Source organism: Anomaloglossus baeobatrachus, chromosome 7 (genome assembly GCF_048569485.1).
Source record: "Anomaloglossus baeobatrachus isolate aAnoBae1 chromosome 7, aAnoBae1.hap1, whole genome shotgun sequence".
NCBI lineage: Eukaryota > Metazoa > Chordata > Amphibia > Anura > Aromobatidae > Anomaloglossus > Anomaloglossus baeobatrachus.
Genome location: NC_134359.1, coordinates 197813724 through 197833356, shown reverse-complemented (window position 1 = coordinate 197833356; position 19633 = coordinate 197813724). Strand labels below are relative to the sequence as shown.

Genomic DNA, 19633 nt, shown 5'->3' with positions numbered 1-19633 from the left:
CCTTCATTGTCTGGTGTCTGGAGTTGGACTAAGGCAATCCTTACCAGTCATAAACCAATGCTCAATCTGGCAAAATAAAACCCACCGTTTTTATTTGGCATGCCTGATGCAATCCTACATCGGATGACGTCTTCTCTTTTATATGCACTTAGACAGCACAGATTTATGAATCCCTCATTGCACTATCTCAGAGATTTGAGAAGGTCAAATATCCACCACCTGGGTTCTAAATGGAAACTAAGCTTTTCAACACGGAAGAAGGAGATTAAACCGACGAGGATGGGATTCGAACCCATGCATGCAGAGCACAATGGATTAGCAGTCCATCGCCTTAACCACTCGGCCACCTCGTCTACATGACAAACCTGAAATCCGGTGATATGATCTGATGAGGATTTTGACAAGTCTGTGCAATTGAGCTAAAGATTGTGTATCGGCCTCTGGCAAAATGGACCTTATCACATCTCCTACACTGGATAATGTCAAGAGTTAGACTAGCTCAAACCATATCAGAAATGAGCTAATGCTCAGGGTTTTTAATAACAGTATTTTTACTAAAGATTGAATGTCGTGTCTGTATTGAAGCCCTGAAAATTGGTTTATCCCAGATAGCATTTGCATTAGTTTGTCTCTAGACATCAGATGACACTGAAGATCAAATAAGGCCACTCTACCAGAAGCTGCTTTACTATCGGTCAGTAGGAAAAGAGGTGCTGTGGCTTAGTTGGTTAAAGTGCCTGTCTAGTAAACAGGAGATCCTGAGTTCGAATCTCAGCAGTGCCTTCTTTTCATAGTCCCGATATAGAAGTTTCGATTTTTAAAGGGCACCTTTCATAGTGAGAGACTAATGTCAAATTTGTCTTTCTCACATCTCTGAGATAGTTGAATGAAGGAATTATAAATATGTGCTGTCTAAGTGCTCAGAAGGAAGAAGATGTCATGCGATGTAGGATGGCACCAAGCATGCCAAATAAAAACAGTGGTTTTCTTTTGCCAGATTGAAATGCTTCCATGCGCATCTCTCCCTGCTAGAAAAGTTTGATAGCAGTCTTCTTGAACAGTGAAAGGGCAAGAAAACAACAAGAACAAAGATGGAAGTCAAAACCATGCATAAACAGCTCAATCCATAGACTGTATTGTTAATGCATCACCTGAACTTCACAGCCAACTTCTCTGCCCAAAAACGTAGAAACCAGACCATAAGATCTGAAGAGCATTTTGATGAGTCTTTGCTTTTTCACTGAAGATTTTAAGTTGGCCTCTAACGGAGTGGGCCTTATCTCTTCTCCTTCATTGTCTGGTGTCTGGAGTTGGACTAAGGCAATCCTTACCAGTCATAAACCAATGCTCAATCTGGCAAAATAAAACCCACCGTTTTTATTTGGCATGCCTGATGCAATCCTACATCGGATGACGTCTTCTCTTTTATATGCACTTAGACAGCACAGATTTATGAATCCTTCATTGCACTATCTCAGAGATTTGAGAAGGTCAAATATCCACCACCTGGGTTCTAAATGGAAACTAAGCTTTTCAACACGGAAGAAGGAGATTAAACCGACGAGGACGGGATTCGAACCCATGCATGCAGAGCACAATGGATTAGCAGTCCATCGCCTTAACCACTCGGCCACCTCGTCTACATGACAAACCTGAAATCCGGTGATATGATCTGATGAGGATTTTGACAAGTCTGTGCAATTGAGCTAAAGATTGTGTATCGGCCTCTGGCAAAATGGACCTTATCACATCTCCTACACTGGATAATGTCAAGAGTTAGACTAGCTCAAACCATATCAGAAATGAGCTAATGCTCAGGGTTTTTAATAACAGTATTTTTACTAAAGATTGAATGTCGTGTCTGTATTGAAGCCCTGAAAATTGGTTTATCCCAGATAGCATTTGCACTAGTTTGTCTCTAGACATCAGATGACACTGAAGATCAAATAAGGCCACTCTACCAGAAGCTGCTTTACTATCGGTCAGTAGGAAAAGAGGTGCTGTGGCTTAGTTGGTGAAAGTGCCTGTCTAGTAAACAGGAGATCCTGAGTTCGAATCTCAGCAGTGCCTTCTTTTCATAGTCCCGATATAGAAGTTTCGATTTTTAAAGGGCACCTTTCATAGTGAGAGACTAATGTCAAATTTGTCTTTCTCACATCTCTGAGATAGTTGAATGAAGGAATTATAAATATGTGCTGTCTAAGTGCTCAGAAGGAAGAAGATGTCATGCGATGTAGGATGGCACCAAGCATGCCAAATAAAAACAGTGGTTTTCTTTTGCCAGATTGAAATGCTTCCATGCGCATCTCTCCCTGCTAGAAAAGTTTGATAGCAGTCTTCTTGAACAGTGAAAGGGCAAGAAAACAACAAGAACAAAGATGGAAGTCAAAACCATGCATAAACAGCTCAATCCATAGACTGTATTGTTAATGCATCACCTGAACTTCACAGCCAACTTCTCTGCCCAAAAACGTAGAAACCAGACCATAAGATCTGAAGAGCATTTTGATGAGTCTTTGCTTTTTCACTGAAGATTTTAAGTTGGCCTCTAACGGAGTGGGCCTTATCTCTTCTCCTTCATTGTCTGGTGTCTGGAGTTGGACTAAGGCAATCCTTACCAGTCATAAACCAATGCTCAATCTGGCAAAATAAAACCCACCGTTTTTATTTGGCATGCCTGATGCAATCCTACATCGGATGACGTCTTCTCTTTTATATGCACTTAGACAGCACAGATTTATGAATCCTTCATTGCACTATCTCAGAGATTTGAGAAGGTCAAATATCCACCACCTGGGTTCTAAATGGAAACTAAGCTTTTCAACACGGAAGAAGGAGATTAAACCGACGAGGATGGGATTCGAACCCATGCATGCAGAGCACAATGGATTAGCAGTCCATCGCCTTAACCACTCGGCCACCTCGTCTACATGACAAACCTGAAATCCGGTGATATGATCTGATGAGGATTTTGACAAGTCTGTGCAATTGAGCTAAAGATTGTGTATCGGCCTCTGGCAAAATGGACCTTATCACATCTCCTACACTGGATAATGTCAAGAGTTAGACTAGCTCAAACCATATCAGAAATGAGCTAATGCTCAGGGTTTTTAATAACAGTATTTTTACTAAAGATTGAATGTCGTGTCTGTATTGAAGCCCTGAAAATTGGTTTATCCCAGATAGCATTTGCACTAGTTTGTCTCTAGACATCAGATGACACTGAAGATCAAATAAGGCCACTCTACCAGAAGCTGCTTTACTATCGGTCAGTAGGAAAAGAGGTGCTGTGGCTTAGTTGGTGAAAGTGCCTGTCTAGTAAACAGGAGATCCTGAGTTCGAATCTCAGCAGTGCCTTCTTTTCATAGTCCCGATATAGAAGTTTCGATTTTTAAAGGGCACCTTTCATAGTGAGAGACTAATGTCAAATTTGTCTTTCTCACATCTCTGAGATAGTTGAATGAAGGAATTATAAATATGTGCTGTCTAAGTGCTCAGAAGGAAGAAGATGTCATGCGATGTAGGATGGCACCAAGCATGCCAAATAAAAACAGTGGTTTTCTTTTGCCAGATTGAAATGCTTCCATGCGCATCTCTCCCTGCTAGAAAAGTTTGATAGCAGTCTTCTTGAACAGTGAAAGGGCAAGAAAACAACAAGAACAAAGATGGAAGTCAAAACCATGCATAAACAGCTCAATCCATAGACTGTATTGTTAATGCATCACCTGAACTTCACAGCCAACTTCTCTGCCCAAAAACGTAGAAACCAGACCATAAGATCTGAAGAGCATTTTGATGAGTCTTTGCTTTTTCACTGAAGATTTTAAGTTGGCCTCTAACGGAGTGGGCCTTATCTCTTCTCCTTCATTGTCTGGTGTCTGGAGTTGGACTAAGGCAATCCTTACCAGTCATAAACCAATGCTCAATCTGGCAAAATAAAACCCACCGTTTTTATTTGGCATGCCTGATGCAATCCTACATCGGATGACGTCTTCTCTTTTATATGCACTTAGACAGCACAGATTTATGAATCCTTCATTGCACTATCTCAGAGATTTGAGAAGGTCAAATATCCACCACCTGGGTTCTAAATGGAAACTAAGCTTTTCAACACGGAAGAAGGAGATTAAACCGACGAGGATGGGATTCGAACCCATGCATGCAGAGCACAATGGATAAGCAGTCCATCGCCTTAACCACTCGGCCACCTCGTCTACATCATAAACCTGAAATCAGGTGATATGATCTGATGAGGATTTTGACAAGTCTGTGCAATTGAGCTAAAGATTGTGTATCGGCCTCTGGCAAAATGGACCTTATCACATCTCCTACACTGGATAATGTCAAGAGTTAGACTAGCTCAAACCATATCAGAAATGAGCTAATGCTCAGGGTTTTTAATAACAGTATTTTTACTAAAGATTGAATGTCGTGTCTGTATTGAAGCCCTGAAAATTGGTTTATCCCAGATAGCATTTGCATTAGTTTGTCTCTAGACATCAGATGACACTGAAGATCAAATAAGGCCACTCTACCAGAAGCTGCTTTACTATCGGTGAGTAGGAAAAGAGGTGCTGTGGCTTAGTTGGTTAAAGTGCCTGTCTAGTAAACAGGAGATCCTGAGTTCGAATCTCAGCAGTGCCTTCATTTCATAGTCCCGATATAGAAGTTTCGATTTTTAAAGGGCACCTTTCATAGTGAGAGACTAATGTCAAATTTGTCTTTCTCACATCTCTGAGATAGTTGAATGAAGGAATTATAAATATGTGCTGTCTAAGTGCTCAGAAGGAAGAAGATGTCATGCGATGTAGGATGGCACCAAGCATGCCAAATAAAAACAGTGGTTTTCTTTTGCCAGATTGAAATGCTTCCATGCGCATCTCTCCCTGCTAGAAAAGTTTGATAGCAGTCTTCTTGAACAGTGAAAGGGCAAGAAAACAACAAGAACAAAGATGGAAGTCAAAACCATGCATAAACAGCTCAATCCATAGACTGTATTGTTAATGCATCACCTGAACTTCACAGCCAACTTCTCTGCCCAAAAACGTAGAAACCAGACCATAAGATCTGAAGAGCATTTTGATGAGTCTTTGCTTTTTCACTGAAGATTTTAAGTTGGCCTCTAACGGAGTGGGCCTTATCTCTTCTCCTTCATTGTCTGGTGTCTGGAGTTGGACTAAGGCAATCCTTACCAGTCATAAACCAATGCTCAATCTGGCAAAATAAAACCCACCGTTTTTATTTGGCATGCCTGATGCAATCCTACATCGGATGACGTCTTCTCTTTTATATGCACTTAGACAGCACAGATTTATGAATCCTTCATTGCACTATCTCAGAGATTTGAGAAGGTCAAATATCCACCACCTGGGTTCTAAATGGAAACTAAGCTTTTCAACACGGAAGAAGGAGATTAAACCGACGAGGATGGGATTCTAACCCATGCATGCAGAGCACAATGGATAAGCAGTCCATCGCCTTAACCACTCGGCCACCTCGTCTACATGATAAACCTGAAATCAGGTGATATGATCTGATGAGGATTTTGACAAGTCTGTGCAATTGAGCTAAAGATTGTGTATCGGCCTCTGGCAAAATGGACCTTATCACATCTCCTACACTGGATAATGTCAAGAGTTAGACTAGCTCAAACCATATCAGAAATGAGCTAATGCTCAGGGTTTTTAATAACAGTATTTTTACTAAAGATTGAATGTCGTGTCTGTATTGAAGCCCTGAAAATTGGTTTATCCCAGATAGCATTTGCATTAGTTTGTCTCTAGACATCAGATGACACTGAAGATCAAATAAGGCCACTCTACCAGAAGCTGCTTTACTATCGGTCAGTAGGAAAAGAGGTGCTGTGGCTTAGTTGGTGAAAGTGCCTGTCTAGTAAACAGGAGATCCTGAGTTCGAATCTCAGCAGTGCCTTCTTTTCATAGTCCCGATATAGAAGTTTCGATTTTTAAAGGGCACCTTTCATAGTGAGAGACTAATGTCAAATTTGTCTTTCTCACATCTCTGAGATAGTTGAATGAAGGAATTATAAATATGTGCTGTCTAAGTGCTCAGAAGGAAGAAGATGTCATGCGATGTAGGATGGCACCAAGCATGCCAAATAAAAACAGTGGTTTTCTTTTGCCAGATTGAAATGCTTCCATGCGCATCTCTCCCTGCTAGAAAAGTTTGATAGCAGTCTTCTTGAACAGTGAAAGGGCAAGAAAACAACAAGAACAAAGATGGAAGTCAAAACCATGCATAAACAGCTCAATCCATAGACTGTATTGTTAATGCATCACCTGAACTTCACAGCCAACTTCTCTGCCCAAAAACGTAGAAACCAGACCATAAGATCTGAAGAGCATTTTGATGAGTCTTTGCTTTTTCACTGAAGATTTTAAGTTGGCCTCTAACGGAGTGGGCCTTATCTCTTCTCCTTCATTGTCTGGTGTCTGGAGTTGGACTAAGGCAATCCTTACCAGTCATAAACCAATGCTCAATCTGGCAAAATAAAACCCACCGTTTTTATTTGGCATGCCTGATGCAATCCTACATCGGATGACGTCTTCTCTTTTATATGCACTTAGACAGCACAGATTTATGAATCCTTCATTGCACTATCTCAGAGATTTGAGAAGGTCAAATATCCACCACCTGGGTTCTAAATGGAAACTAAGCTTTTCAACACGGAAGAAGGAGATTAAACCGACGAGGATGGGATTCGAACCCATGCATGCAGAGCACAATGGATTAGCAGTCCATCGCCTTAACCACTCGGCCACCTCGTCTACATGACAAACCTGAAATCCGGTGATATGATCTGATGAGGATTTTGACAAGTCTGTGCAATTGAGCTAAAGATTGTGTATCGGCCTCTGGCAAAATGGACCTTATCACATCTCCTACACTGGATAATGTCAAGAGTTAGACTGGCTCAAACCATATCAGAAATGAGCTAATGCTCAGGGTTTTTAATAACAGTATTTTTACTAAAGATTGAATGTCGTGTCTGTATTGAAGCCCTGAAAATTGGTTTATCCCAGATAGCATTTGCACTAGTTTGTCTCTAGACATCAGATGACACTGAAGATCAAATAAGGCCACTCTACCAGAAGCTGCTTTACTATCGGTCAGTAGGAAAAGAGGTGCTGTGGCTTAGTTGGTTAAAGTGCCTGTCTAGTAAACAGGAGATCCTGAGTTCGAATCTCAGCAGTGCCTTCTTTTCATAGTCCCGATATAGAAGTTTCGATTTTTAAAGGGCACCTTTCATAGTGAGAGACTAATGTCAAATTTGTCTTTCTCACATCTCTGAGATAGTTGAATGAAGGAATTATAAATATGTGCTGTCTAAGTGCTCAGAAGGAAGAAGATGTCATGCGATGTAGGATGGCACCAAGCATGCCAAATAAAAACAGTGGTTTTCTTTTGCCAGATTGAAATGCTTCCATGCGCATCTCTCCCTGCTAGAAAAGTTTGATAGCAGTCTTCTTGAACAGTGAAAGGGCAAGAAAACAACAAGAACAAAGATGGAAGTCAAAACCATGCATAAACAGCTCAATCCATAGACTGTATTGTTAATGCATCACCTGAACTTCACAGCCAACTTCTCTGCCCAAAAACGTAGAAACCAGACCATAAGATCTGAAGAGCATTTTGATGAGTCTTTGCTTTTTCACTGAAGATTTTAAGTTGGCCTCTAACGGAGTGGGCCTTATCTCTTCTCCTTCATTGTCTGGTGTCTGGAGTTGGACTAAGGCAATCCTTACCAGTCATAAACCAATGCTCAATCTGGCAAAATAAAACCCACCGTTTTTATTTGGCATGCCTGATGCAATCCTACATCGGATGACGTCTTCTCTTTTATATGCACTTAGACAGCACAGATTTATGAATCCTTCATTGCACTATCTCAGAGATTTGAGAAGGTCAAATATCCACCACCTGGGTTCTAAATGGAAACTAAGCTTTTCAACACGGAAGAAGGAGATTAAACCGACGAGGATGGGATTCTAACCCATGCATGCAGAGCACAATGGATAAGCAGTCCATCGCCTTAACCACTCGGCCACCTCGTCTACATCATAAACCTGAAATCAGGTGATATGATCTGATGAGGATTTTGACAAGTCTGTGCAATTGAGCTAAAGATTGTGTATCGGCCTCTGGCAAAATGGACCTTATCACATCTCCTACACTGGATAATGTCAAGAGTTAGACTAGCTCAAACCATATCAGAAATGAGCTAATGCTCAGGGTTTTTAATAACAGTATTTTTACTAAAGATTGAATGTCGTGTCTGTATTGAAGCCCTGAAAATTGGTTTATCCCAGATAGCATTTGCATTAGTTTGTCTCTAGACATCAGATGACACTGAAGATCAAATAAGGCCACTCTACCAGAAGCTGCTTTACTATCGGTGAGTAGGAAAAGAGGTGCTGTGGCTTAGTTGGTTAAAGTGCCTGTCTAGTAAACAGGAGATCCTGAGTTCGAATCTCAGCAGTGCCTTCTTTTCATAGTCCCGATATAGAAGTTTCGATTTTTAAAGGGCACCTTTCATAGTGAGAGACTAATGTCAAATTTGTCTTTCTCACATCTCTGAGATAGTTGAATGAAGGAATTATAAATATGTGCTGTCTAAGTGCTCAGAAGGAAGAAGATGTCATGCGATGTAGGATGGCACCAAGCATGCCAAATAAAAACAGTGGTTTTCTTTTGCCAGATTGAAATGCTTCCATGCGCATCTCTCCCTGCTAGAAAAGTTTGATAGCAGTCTTCTTGAACAGTGAAAGGGCAAGAAAACAACAAGAACAAAGATGGAAGTCAAAACCATGCATAAACAGCTCAATCCATAGACTGTATTGTTAATGCATCACCTGAACTTCACAGCCAACTTCTCTGCCCAAAAACGTAGAAACCAGACCATAAGATCTGAAGAGCATTTTGATGAGTCTTTGCTTTTTCACTGAAGATTTTAAGTTGGCCTCTAACGGAGTGGGCCTTATCTCTTCTCCTTCATTGTCTGGTGTCTGGAGTTGGACTAAGGCAATCCTTACCAGTCATAAACCAATGCTCAATCTGGCAAAATAAAACCCACCGTTTTTATTTGGCATGCCTGATGCAATCCTACATCGGATGACGTCTTCTCTTTTATATGCACTTAGACAGCACAGATTTATGAATCCTTCATTGCACTATCTCAGAGATTTGAGAAGGTCAAATATCCACCACCTGGGTTCTAAATGGAAACTAAGCTTTTCAACACGGAAGAAGGAGATTAAACCGACAAGGATGGGATTCGAACCCATGCATGCAGAGCACAATGGATTAGCAGTCCATCGCCTTAACCACTCGGCCACCTCGTCTACATCACAAACCTGAAATCAGGTGATATGATCTGATGAGGATTTTGACAAGTCTGTGCAATTGAGCTAAAGATTGTGTATCGGCCTCTGGCAAAATGGACCTTATCACATCTCCTACACTGGATAATGTCAAGAGTTAGACTAGCTCAAACCATATCAGAAATGAGCTAATGCTCAGGGTTTTTAATAACAGTATTTTTACTAAAGATTGAATGTCGTGTCTGTATTGAAGCCCTGAAAATTGGTTTATCCCAGATAGCATTTGCACTAGTTTGTCTCTAGACATCAGATGACACTGAAGATCAAATAAGGCCACTCTACCAGAAGCTGCTTTACTATCGGTCAGTAGGAAAAGAGGTGCTGTGGCTTAGTTGGTTAAAGTGCCTGTCTAGTAAACAGGAGATCCTGAGTTCGAATCTCAGCAGTGCCTTCTTTTCATAGTCCCGATATTATAGAAGTTTCGATTTTTAAAGGGCACCTTTCATAGTGAGAGACTAATGTCAAATTTGTCTTTCTCACATCTCTGAGATAGTTGAATGAAGGAATTATAAATATGTGCTGTCTAAGTGCTCAGAAGGAAGAAGATGTCATGCGATGTAGGATGGCACCAAGCATGCCAAATAAAAACAGTGGTTTTCTTTTGCCAGATTGAAATGCTTCCATGCGCATCTCTCCCTGCTAGAAAAGTTTGATAGCAGTCTTCTTGAACAGTGAAAGGGCAAGAAAACAACAAGAACAAAGATGGAAGTCAAAACCATGCATAAACAGCTCAATCCATAGACTGTATTGTTAATGCATCACCTGAACTTCACAGCCAACTTCTCTGCCCAAAAACGTAGAAACCAGACCATAAGATCTGAAGAGCATTTTGATGAGTCTTTGCTTTTTCACTGAAGATTTTAAGTTGGCCTCTAACGGAGTGGGCCTTATCTCTTCTCCTTCATTGTCTGGTGTCTGGAGTTGGACTAAGGCAATCCTTACCAGTCATAAACCAATGCTCAATCTGGCAAAATAAAACCCACCGTTTTTATTTGGCATGCCTGATGCAATCCTACATCGGATGACGTCTTCTCTTTTATATGCACTTAGACAGCACAGATTTATGAATCCTTCATTGCACTATCTCAGAGATTTGAGAAGGTCAAATATCCACCACCTGGGTTCTAAATGGAAACTAAGCTTTTCAACACGGAAGAAGGAGATTAAACCGACGAGGATGGGATTCGAACCCATGCATGCAGAGCACAATGGATAAGCAGTCCATCGCCTTAACCACTCGGCCACCTCGTCTACATCATAAACCTGAAATCAGGTGATATGATCTGATGAGGATTTTGACAAGTCTGTGCAATTGAGCTAAAGATTGTGTATCGGCCTCTGGCAAAATGGACCTTATCACATCTCCTACACTGGATAATGTCAAGAGTTAGACTAGCTCAAACCATATCAGAAATGAGCTAATGCTCAGGGTTTTTAATAACAGTATTTTTACTAAAGATTGAATGTCGTGTCTGTATTGAAGCCCTGAAAATTGGTTTATCCCAGATAGCATTTGCATTAGTTTGTCTCTAGACATCAGATGACACTGAAGATCAAATAAGGCCACTCTACCAGAAGCTGCTTTACTATCGGTGAGTAGGAAAAGAGGTGCTGTGGCTTAGTTGGTTAAAGTGCCTGTCTAGTAAACAGGAGATCCTAAGTTCGAATCTCAGCAGTGCCTTCTTTTCATAGTCCCGATATAGAAGTTTCGATTTTTAAAGGGCACCTTTCATAGTGAGAGACTAATGTCAAATTTGTCTTTCTCACATCTCTGAGATAGTTGAATGAAGGAATTATAAATATGTGCTGTCTAAGTGCTCAGAAGGAAGAAGATGTCATGCGATGTAGGATGGCACCAAGCATGCCAAATAAAAACAGTGGTTTTCTTTTGCCAGATTGAAATGCTTCCATGCGCATCTCTCCCTGCTAGAAAAGTTTGATAGCAGTCTTCTTGAACAGTGAAAGGGCAAGAAAACAACAAGAACAAAGATGGAAGTCAAAACCATGCATAAACAGCTCAATCCATAGACTGTATTGTTAATGCATCACCTGAACTTCACAGCCAACTTCTCTGCCCAAAAACGTAGAAACCAGACCATAAGATCTGAAGAGCATTTTGATGAGTCTTTGCTTTTTCACTGAAGATTTTAAGTTGGCCTCTAACGGAGTGGGCCTTATCTCTTCTCCTTCATTGTCTGGTGTCTGGAGTTGGACTAAGGCAATCCTTACCAGTCATAAACCAATGCTCAATCTGGCAAAATAAAACCCACCGTTTTTATTTTGCATGCCTGATGCAATCCTACATCGGATGACGTCTTCTCTTTTATATGCACTTAGACAGCACAGACTTATGAATCCTTCATTGCACTATCTCAGAGATTTGAGAAGGTCAAATATCCACCACCTGGGTTCTAAATGGAAACTAAGCTTTTCAACACGGAAGAAGGAGATTAAACCGACGAGGATGGGATTCGAACCCATGCATGCAGAGCACAATGGATAAGCAGTCCATCGCCTTAACCACTCGGCCACCTCGTCTACATCATAAACCTGAAATCAGGTGATATGATCTGATGAGGATTTTGACAAGTCTGTGCAATTGAGCTAAAGATTGTGTATCGGCCTCTGGCAAAATGGACCTTATCACATCTCCTACACTGGATAATGTCAAGAGTTAGACTAGCTCAAACCATATCAGAAATGAGCTAATGCTCAGGGTTTTTAATAACAGTATTTTTACTAAAGATTGAATGTCGTGTCTGTATTGAAGCCCTGAAAATTGGTTTATCCCAGATAGCATTTGCATTAGTTTGTCTCTAGACATCAGATGACACTGAAGATCAAATAAGGCCACTCTACCAGAAGCTGCTTTACTATCGGTGAGTAGGAAAAGAGGTGCTGTGGCTTAGTTGGTTAAAGTGCCTGTCTAGTAAACAGGAGATCCTAAGTTCGAATCTCAGCAGTGCCTTCTTTTCATAGTCCCGATATAGAAGTTTCGATTTTTAAAGGGCACCTTTCATAGTGAGAGACTAATGTCAAATTTGTCTTTCTCACATCTCTGAGATAGTTGAATGAAGGAATTATAAATATGTGCTGTCTAAGTGCTCAGAAGGAAGAAGATGTCATGCGATGTAGGATGGCACCAAGCATGCCAAATAAAAACAGTGGTTTTCTTTTGCCAGATTGAAATGCTTCCATGCGCATCTCTCCCTGCTAGAAAAGTTTGATAGCAGTCTTCTTGAACAGTGAAAGGGCAAGAAAACAACAAGAACAAAGATGGAAGTCAAAACCATGCATAAACAGCTCAATCCATAGACTGTATTGTTAATGCATCACCTGAACTTCACAGCCAACTTCTCTGCCCAAAAACGTAGAAACCAGACCATAAGATCTGAAGAGCATTTTGATGAGTCTTTGCTTTTTCACTGAAGATTTTAAGTTGGCCTCTAACGGAGTGGGCCTTATCTCTTCTCCTTCATTGTCTGGTGTCTGGAGTTGGACTAAGGCAATCCTTACCAGTCATAAACCAATGCTCAATCTGGCAAAATAAAACCCACCGTTTTTATTTTGCATGCCTGATGCAATCCTACATCGGATGACGTCTTCTCTTTTATATGCACTTAGACAGCACAGATTTATGAATCCTTCATTGCACTATCTCAGAGATTTGAGAAGGTCAAATATCCACCACCTGGGTTCTAAATGGAAACTAAGCTTTTCAACACGGAAGAAGGAGATTAAACCGACGAGGATGGGATTCGAACCCATGCATGCAGAGCACAATGGATTAGCAGTCCATCGCCTTAACCACTCGGCCACCTCGTCTACATGACAAACCTGAAATCAGGTGATATGATCTGATGAGGATTTTGACCAGTCTGTGCAATTGAGCTAAAGATTGTGGATCGGCCTCTGGCAAAATGGACCTTATCACATCTCCTACACTGGATAATCTCAAGAGTTAGACTAGCTCAAACCATATCAGAAATGAGCTAATGCTCAGGGTTTTTAATAACAGTATTTTTACTAAAGATTGAATGTCGTGTCTGTATTGAAGCCCTGAAAATTGGTTTATCCCAGATAGCATTTGCATTAGTTTGTCTCTAGACATCAGATGACACTGAAGATCAAATAAGGCCACTCTACCAGAAGCTGCTTTACTATCGGTCAGTAGGAAAAGAGGTGCTGTGGCTTAGTTGGTTAAAGTGCCTGTCTAGTAAACAGGAGATCCTGAGTTCGAATCTCAGCAGTGCCTTCTTTTCATAGTCCCGATATAGAAGTTTCGATTTTTAAAGGGCACCTTTCATAGTGAGAGACTAATGTCAAATTTGTCTTTCTCACATCTCTGAGATAGTTGAATGAAGGAATTATAAATATGTGCTGTCTAAGTGCTCAGAAGGAAGAAGATGTAGGATGGCACCAAGCATGCCAAATAAAAACAGTGGTTTTCTTTTGCCAGATTGAAATGCTTCCATGCGCATCTCTCCCTGCTAGAAAAGTTTGATAGCAGTCTTCTTGAACAGTGAAAGGGCAAGAAAACAACAAGAACAAAGATGGAAGTCAAAACCATGCATAAACAGCTCAATCCATAGACTGTATTGTTAATGCATCACCTGAACTTCACAGCCAACTTCTCTGCCCAAAAACGTAGAAACCAGACCATAAGATCTGAAGAGCATTTTGATGAGTCTTTGCTTTTTCACTGAAGATTTTAAGTTGGCCTCTAACGGAGTGGGCCTTATCTCTTCTCCTTCATTGTCTGGTGTCTGGAGTTGGACTAAGGCAATCCTTACCAGTCATAAACCAATGCTCAATCTGGCAAAATAAAACCCACCGTTTTTATTTGGCATGCCTGATGCAATCCTACATCGGATGACGTCTTCTCTTTTATATGCACTTAGACAGCACAGATTTATGAATCCTTCATTGCACTATCTCAGAGATTTGAGAAGGTCAAATATCCACCACCTGGGTTCTAAATGGAAACTAAGCTTTTCAACACGGAAGAAGGAGATTAAACCGACGAGGATGGGATTCGAACCCATGCATGCAGAGCACAATGGATAAGCAGTCCATCGCCTTAACCACTCGGCCACCTCGTCTACATCATAAACCTGAAATCAGGTGATATGATCTGATGAGGATTTTGACAAGTCTGTGCAATTGAGCTAAAGATTGTGTATCGGCCTCTGGCAAAATGGACCTTATCACATCTCCTACACTGGATAATGTCAAGAGTTAGACTAGCTCAAACCATATCAGAAATGAGCTAATGCTCAGGGTTTTTAATAACAGTATTTTTACTAAAGATTGAATGTCGTGTCTGTATTGAAGCCCTGAAAATTGGTTTATCCCAGATAGCATTTGCATTAGTTTGTCTCTAGACATCAGATGACACTGAAGATCAAATAAGGCCACTCTACCAGAAGCTGCTTTACTATCGGTGAGTAGGAAAAGAGGTGCTGTGGCTTAGTTGGTTAAAGTGCCTGTCTAGTAAACAGGAGATCCTAAGTTCGAATCTCAGCAGTGCCTTCTTTTCATAGTCCCGATATAGAAGTTTCGATTTTTAAAGGGCACCTTTCATAGTGAGAGACTAATGTCAAATTTGTCTTTCTCACATCTCTGAGATAGTTGAATGAAGGAATTATAAATATGTGCTGTCTAAGTGCTCAGAAGGAAGAAGATGTCATGCGATGTAGGATGGCACCAAGCATGCCAAATAAAAACAGTGGTTTTCTTTTGCCAGATTGAAATGCTTCCATGCGCATCTCTCCCTGCTAGAAAAGTTTGATAGCAGTCTTCTTGAACAGTGAAAGGGCAAGAAAACAACAAGAACAAAGATGGAAGTCAAAACCATGCATAAACAGCTCAATCCATAGACTGTATTGTTAATGCATCACCTGAACTTCACAGCCAACTTCTCTGCCCAAAAACGTAGAAACCAGACCATAAGATCTGAAGAGCATTTTGATGAGTCTTTGCTTTTTCACTGAAGATTTTAAGTTGGCCTCTAACGGAGTGGGCCTTATCTCTTCTCCTTCATTGTCTGGTGTCTGGAGTTGGACTAAGGCAATCCTTACCAGTCATAAACCAATGCTCAATCTGGCAAAATAAAACCCACCGTTTTTATTTTGCATGCCTGATGCAATCCTACATCGGATGACGTCTTCTCTTTTATATGCACTTAGACAGCACAGACTTATGAATCCTTCATTGCACTATCTCAGAGATTTGAGAAGGTCAAATATCCACCACCTGGGTTCTAAATGGAAACTAAGCTTTTCAACACGGAAGAAGGAGATTAAACCGACGAGGATGGGATTCGAACCCATGCATGCAGAGCACAATGGATTAGCAGTCCATCGCCTTAACCACTCGGCCACCTCGTCTACATGACAAACCTGAAATCAGGTGATATGATCTGATGAGGATTTTGACCAGTCTGTGCAATTGAGCTAAAGATTGTGTATCGGCCTCTGGCAAAATGGACCTTATCACATCTCCTACACTGGATAATCTCAAGAGTTAGACTAGCTCAAACCATATCAGAAATGAGCTAATGCTCAGGGTTTTTAATAACAGTATTTTTACTAAAGATTGAATGTCGTGTCTGTATTGAAGCCCTGAAAATTGGTTTATCCCAGATAGCATTTGCATTAGTTTGTCTCTAGACATCAGATGACACTGAAGATCAAATAAGGCCACTCTACCAGAAGCTGCTTTACTATCGGACAGTAGGAAAAGAGGTGCTGTGGCTTAGTTGGTTAAAGTGCCTGTCTAGTAAACAGGAGATCCTGAGTTCGAATCTCAGCAGTGCCTTCTTTTCATAGTCCCGATATAGAAGTTTCGATTTTTAAAGGGCACCTTTCATAGTGAGAGACTAATGTCAAATTTGTCTTTCTCACATCTCTGAGATAGTTGAATGAAGGAATTATAAATATGTGCTGTCTAAGTGCTCAGAAGGAAGAAGATGTAGGATGGCACCAAGCATGCCAAATAAAAACAGTGGTTTTCTTTTGCCAGATTGAAATGCTTCCATGCGCATCTCTCCCTGCTAGAAAAGTTTGATAGCAGTCTTCTTGAACAGTGAAAGGGCAAGAAAACAACAAGAACAAAGATGGAAGTCAAAACCATGCATAAACAGCTCAATCCATAGACTGTATTGTTAATGCATCACCTGAACTTCACAGCCAACTTCTCTGCCCAAAAACGTAGAAACCAGACCATAAGATCTGAAGAGCATTTTGATGAGTCTTTGCTTTTTCACTGAAGATTTTAAGTTGGCCTCTAACGGAGTGGGCCTTATCTCTTCTCCTTCATTGTCTGGTGTCTGGAGTTGGACTAAGGCAATCCTTACCAGTCATAAACCAATGCTCAATCTGGCAAAATAAAACCCACCGTTTTTATTTGGCATGCCTGATGCAATCCTACATCGGATGACGTCTTCTCTTTTATATGCACTTAGACAGCACAGATTTATGAATCCTTCATTGCACTATCTCAGAGATTTGAGAAGGTCAAATATCCACCACCTGGGTTCTAAATGGAAACTAAGCTTTTCAACACGGAAGAAGGAGATTAAACCGACGAGGATGGGATTCGAACCCATGCATGCAGAGCACAATGGATAAGCAGTCCATCGCCTTAACCACTCGGCCACCTCGTCTACATCATAAACCTGAAATCAGGTGATATGATCTGATGAGGATTTTGACAAGTCTGTGCAATTGAGCTAAAGATTGTGTATCGGCCTCTGGCAAAATGGACCTTATCACATCTCCTACACTGGATAATGTCAAGAGTTAGACTAGCTCAAACCATATCAGAAATGAGCTAATGCTCAGGGTTTTTAATAACAGTATTTTTACTAAAGATTGAATGTCGTGTCTGTATTGAAGCCCTGAAAATTGGTTTATCCCAGATAGCATTTGCATTAGTTTGTCTCTAGACATCAGATGACACTGAAGATCAAATAAGGCCACTCTACCAGAAGCTGCTTTACTATCGGTGAGTAGGAAAAGAGGTGCTGTGGCTTAGTTGGTTAAAGTGCCTGTCTAGTAAACAGGAGATCCTAAGTTCGAATCTCAGCAGTGCCTTCTTTTCATAGTCCCGATATAGAAGTTTCAATTTTTAAAGGGCACCTTTCATAGTGAGAGACTAATGTCAAATTTGTCTTTCTCACATCTCTGAGATAGTTGAATGAAGGAATTATAAATATGTGCTGTCTAAGTGCTCAGAAGGAAGAAGATGTCATGCGATGTAGGATGGCACCAAGCATGCCAAATAAAAACAGTGGTTTTCTTTTGCCAGATTGAAATGCTTCCATGCGCATCTCTCCCTGCTAGAAAAGTTTGATAGCAGTCTTCTTGAACAGTGAAAGGGCAAGAAAACAACAAGAACAAAGATGGAAGTCAAAACCATGCATAAACAGCTCAATCCATAGACTGTATTGTTAATGCATCACCTGAACTTCACAGCCAACTTCTCTGCCCAAAAACGTAGAAACCAGACCATAAGATCTGAAGAGCATTTTGATGAGTCTTTGCTTTTTCACTGAAGATTTTAAGTTGGCCTCTAATGGAGTGGGCCTTATCTCTTCTCCTTCATTGTCTGGTGTCTGGAGTTGGACTAAGGCAATCCTTACCAGTCATAAACCAATGCTCAATCTGGCAAAATAAAACCCACCGTTTTTATTTTGCATGCCTGATGCAATCCTACATCGGATGACGTCTTCTCTTTTATATGCACTTAGACAGCACAGACTTATGAATCCTTCATTGCACTATCTCAGAGATTTGAGAAGGTCAAATATCCACCACCTGGGTTCTAAATGGAAACTAAGCTTTTCAACACGGAAGAAGGAGATTAAACCGACGAGGATGGGATTCGAACCCATGCATGCAGAGCACAATGGATTAGCAGTCCATCGCCTTAACCACTCGGCCACCTCGTCTACATGACAAACCTGAAATCAGGTGATATGATCTGATGAGGATTTTGACCAGTCTGTGCAATTGAGCTAAAGATTGTGTATCGGCCTCTGGCAAAATGGACCTTATCACATCTCCTACACTGGATAATCTCAAGAGTTAGACTAGCTCAAACCATATCAGAAATGAGCTAATGCTCAGGGTTTTTAATAACAGTATTTTTACTAAAGATTGAATGTCGTGTCTGTATTGAAGCCCTGAAAATTGGTTTATCCCAGATAGCATTTGCATTAGTTTGTCTCTAGACATCAGATGACACTGAAGATCAAATAAGGCCACTCTACCAGAAGCTGCTTTACTATCGGTGAGTAGGAAAAGAGGTGCTGTGGCTTAGTTGGTTAAAGTGCCTGTCTAGTAAACAGGAGATCCTGAGTTCGAATCTCAGCAGTGCCTTCTTTTCATAGTCCCGATATAGAAGTTTCGATTTTTAAAGGGCACCTTTCATAGTGAGAGACTAATGTCAAATTTGTCTTTCTCACATCTCTGAGATAGTTGAATGAAGGAATTATAAATATGTGCTGTCTAAGTGCTCAGAAGGAAGAAGATGTCATGCGATGTAGGATGGCACCAAGCATGCCAAATAAAAACAGTGGTTTTCTTTTGCCAGATTGAAATGCTTCCATGCGCATCTCTCCCTGCTAGAAAAGTTTGATAGCAGTCTTCTTGAACAGTGAAAGGGCAAGAAAACAACAAGAACAAAGATGGAAGTCAAAACCATGCATAAACAGCTCAATCCATAGACTGTATTGTTAATGCATCACCTGAACTTCACAGCCAACTTCTCTGCCCAAAAACGTAGAAACCAGACCATAAGATCTGAAGAGCATTTTGATGAGTCTTTGCTTTTTCACTGAAGATTTTAAGTTGGCCTCTAATGGAGTGGGCCTTATCTCTTCTCCTTCATTGTCTGGTGTCTGGAGTTGGACTAAGGCAATCCTTACCAGTCATAAACCAATGCTCAATCTGGCAAAATAAAACCCACCGTTTTTATTTTGCATGCCTGATGCAATCCTACATCGGATGACGTCTTCTCTTTTATATGCACTTAGACAGCACAGACTTATGAATCCTTCATTGCACTATCTCAGAGATTTGAGAAGGTCAAATATCCACCACCTGGGTTCTAAATGGAAACTAAGCTTTTCAACACGGAAGAAGGAGATTAAACCGACGAGGATGGGATTCGAACCCATGCATGCAGAGCACAATGGATTAGCAGTCCATCGCCTTAACCACTCGGCC

The 19633-nt window shown here is 40.8% G+C and overlaps 11 non-coding genes across 11 annotated transcripts; all 11 read left to right on the top strand.

Moving 5' to 3' along the window:
- The first annotated feature begins 709 nt into the window (after nucleotides 1-709).
- Nucleotides 710-783, top strand: TRNAT-AGU (transfer RNA threonine (anticodon AGU)). The gene has a single exon. It is a non-coding gene; the product is annotated as a tRNA-Thr (tRNA).
- Nucleotides 784-1996: 1213 nt separating this feature from the next.
- Nucleotides 1997-2070, top strand: TRNAT-AGU (transfer RNA threonine (anticodon AGU)). The gene has a single exon. It is a non-coding gene; the product is annotated as a tRNA-Thr (tRNA).
- A 1213-nt stretch (nucleotides 2071-3283) lies between these two features.
- On the top strand, nucleotides 3284-3357 carry TRNAT-AGU (transfer RNA threonine (anticodon AGU)). The gene has a single exon. It is a non-coding gene; the product is annotated as a tRNA-Thr (tRNA).
- A 1213-nt stretch (nucleotides 3358-4570) lies between these two features.
- TRNAT-AGU (transfer RNA threonine (anticodon AGU)) lies at nucleotides 4571-4644 on the top strand. The gene has a single exon. It is a non-coding gene; the product is annotated as a tRNA-Thr (tRNA).
- Nucleotides 4645-5857: 1213 nt separating this feature from the next.
- TRNAT-AGU (transfer RNA threonine (anticodon AGU)) lies at nucleotides 5858-5931 on the top strand. The gene has a single exon. It is a non-coding gene; the product is annotated as a tRNA-Thr (tRNA).
- A 1213-nt stretch (nucleotides 5932-7144) lies between these two features.
- Nucleotides 7145-7218, top strand: TRNAT-AGU (transfer RNA threonine (anticodon AGU)). The gene has a single exon. It is a non-coding gene; the product is annotated as a tRNA-Thr (tRNA).
- A 1213-nt stretch (nucleotides 7219-8431) lies between these two features.
- On the top strand, nucleotides 8432-8505 carry TRNAT-AGU (transfer RNA threonine (anticodon AGU)). The gene has a single exon. It is a non-coding gene; the product is annotated as a tRNA-Thr (tRNA).
- Nucleotides 8506-9718: 1213 nt separating this feature from the next.
- Nucleotides 9719-9792, top strand: TRNAT-AGU (transfer RNA threonine (anticodon AGU)). The gene has a single exon. It is a non-coding gene; the product is annotated as a tRNA-Thr (tRNA).
- A 3790-nt stretch (nucleotides 9793-13582) lies between these two features.
- On the top strand, nucleotides 13583-13656 carry TRNAT-AGU (transfer RNA threonine (anticodon AGU)). The gene has a single exon. It is a non-coding gene; the product is annotated as a tRNA-Thr (tRNA).
- Nucleotides 13657-16146: 2490 nt separating this feature from the next.
- Nucleotides 16147-16220, top strand: TRNAT-AGU (transfer RNA threonine (anticodon AGU)). Its single transcript has one exon. It is a non-coding gene; the product is annotated as a tRNA-Thr (tRNA).
- Nucleotides 16221-18710: 2490 nt separating this feature from the next.
- TRNAT-AGU (transfer RNA threonine (anticodon AGU)) lies at nucleotides 18711-18784 on the top strand. Its single transcript has one exon. It is a non-coding gene; the product is annotated as a tRNA-Thr (tRNA).
- The last annotated feature ends 849 nt before the right edge of the window (nucleotides 18785-19633 follow it).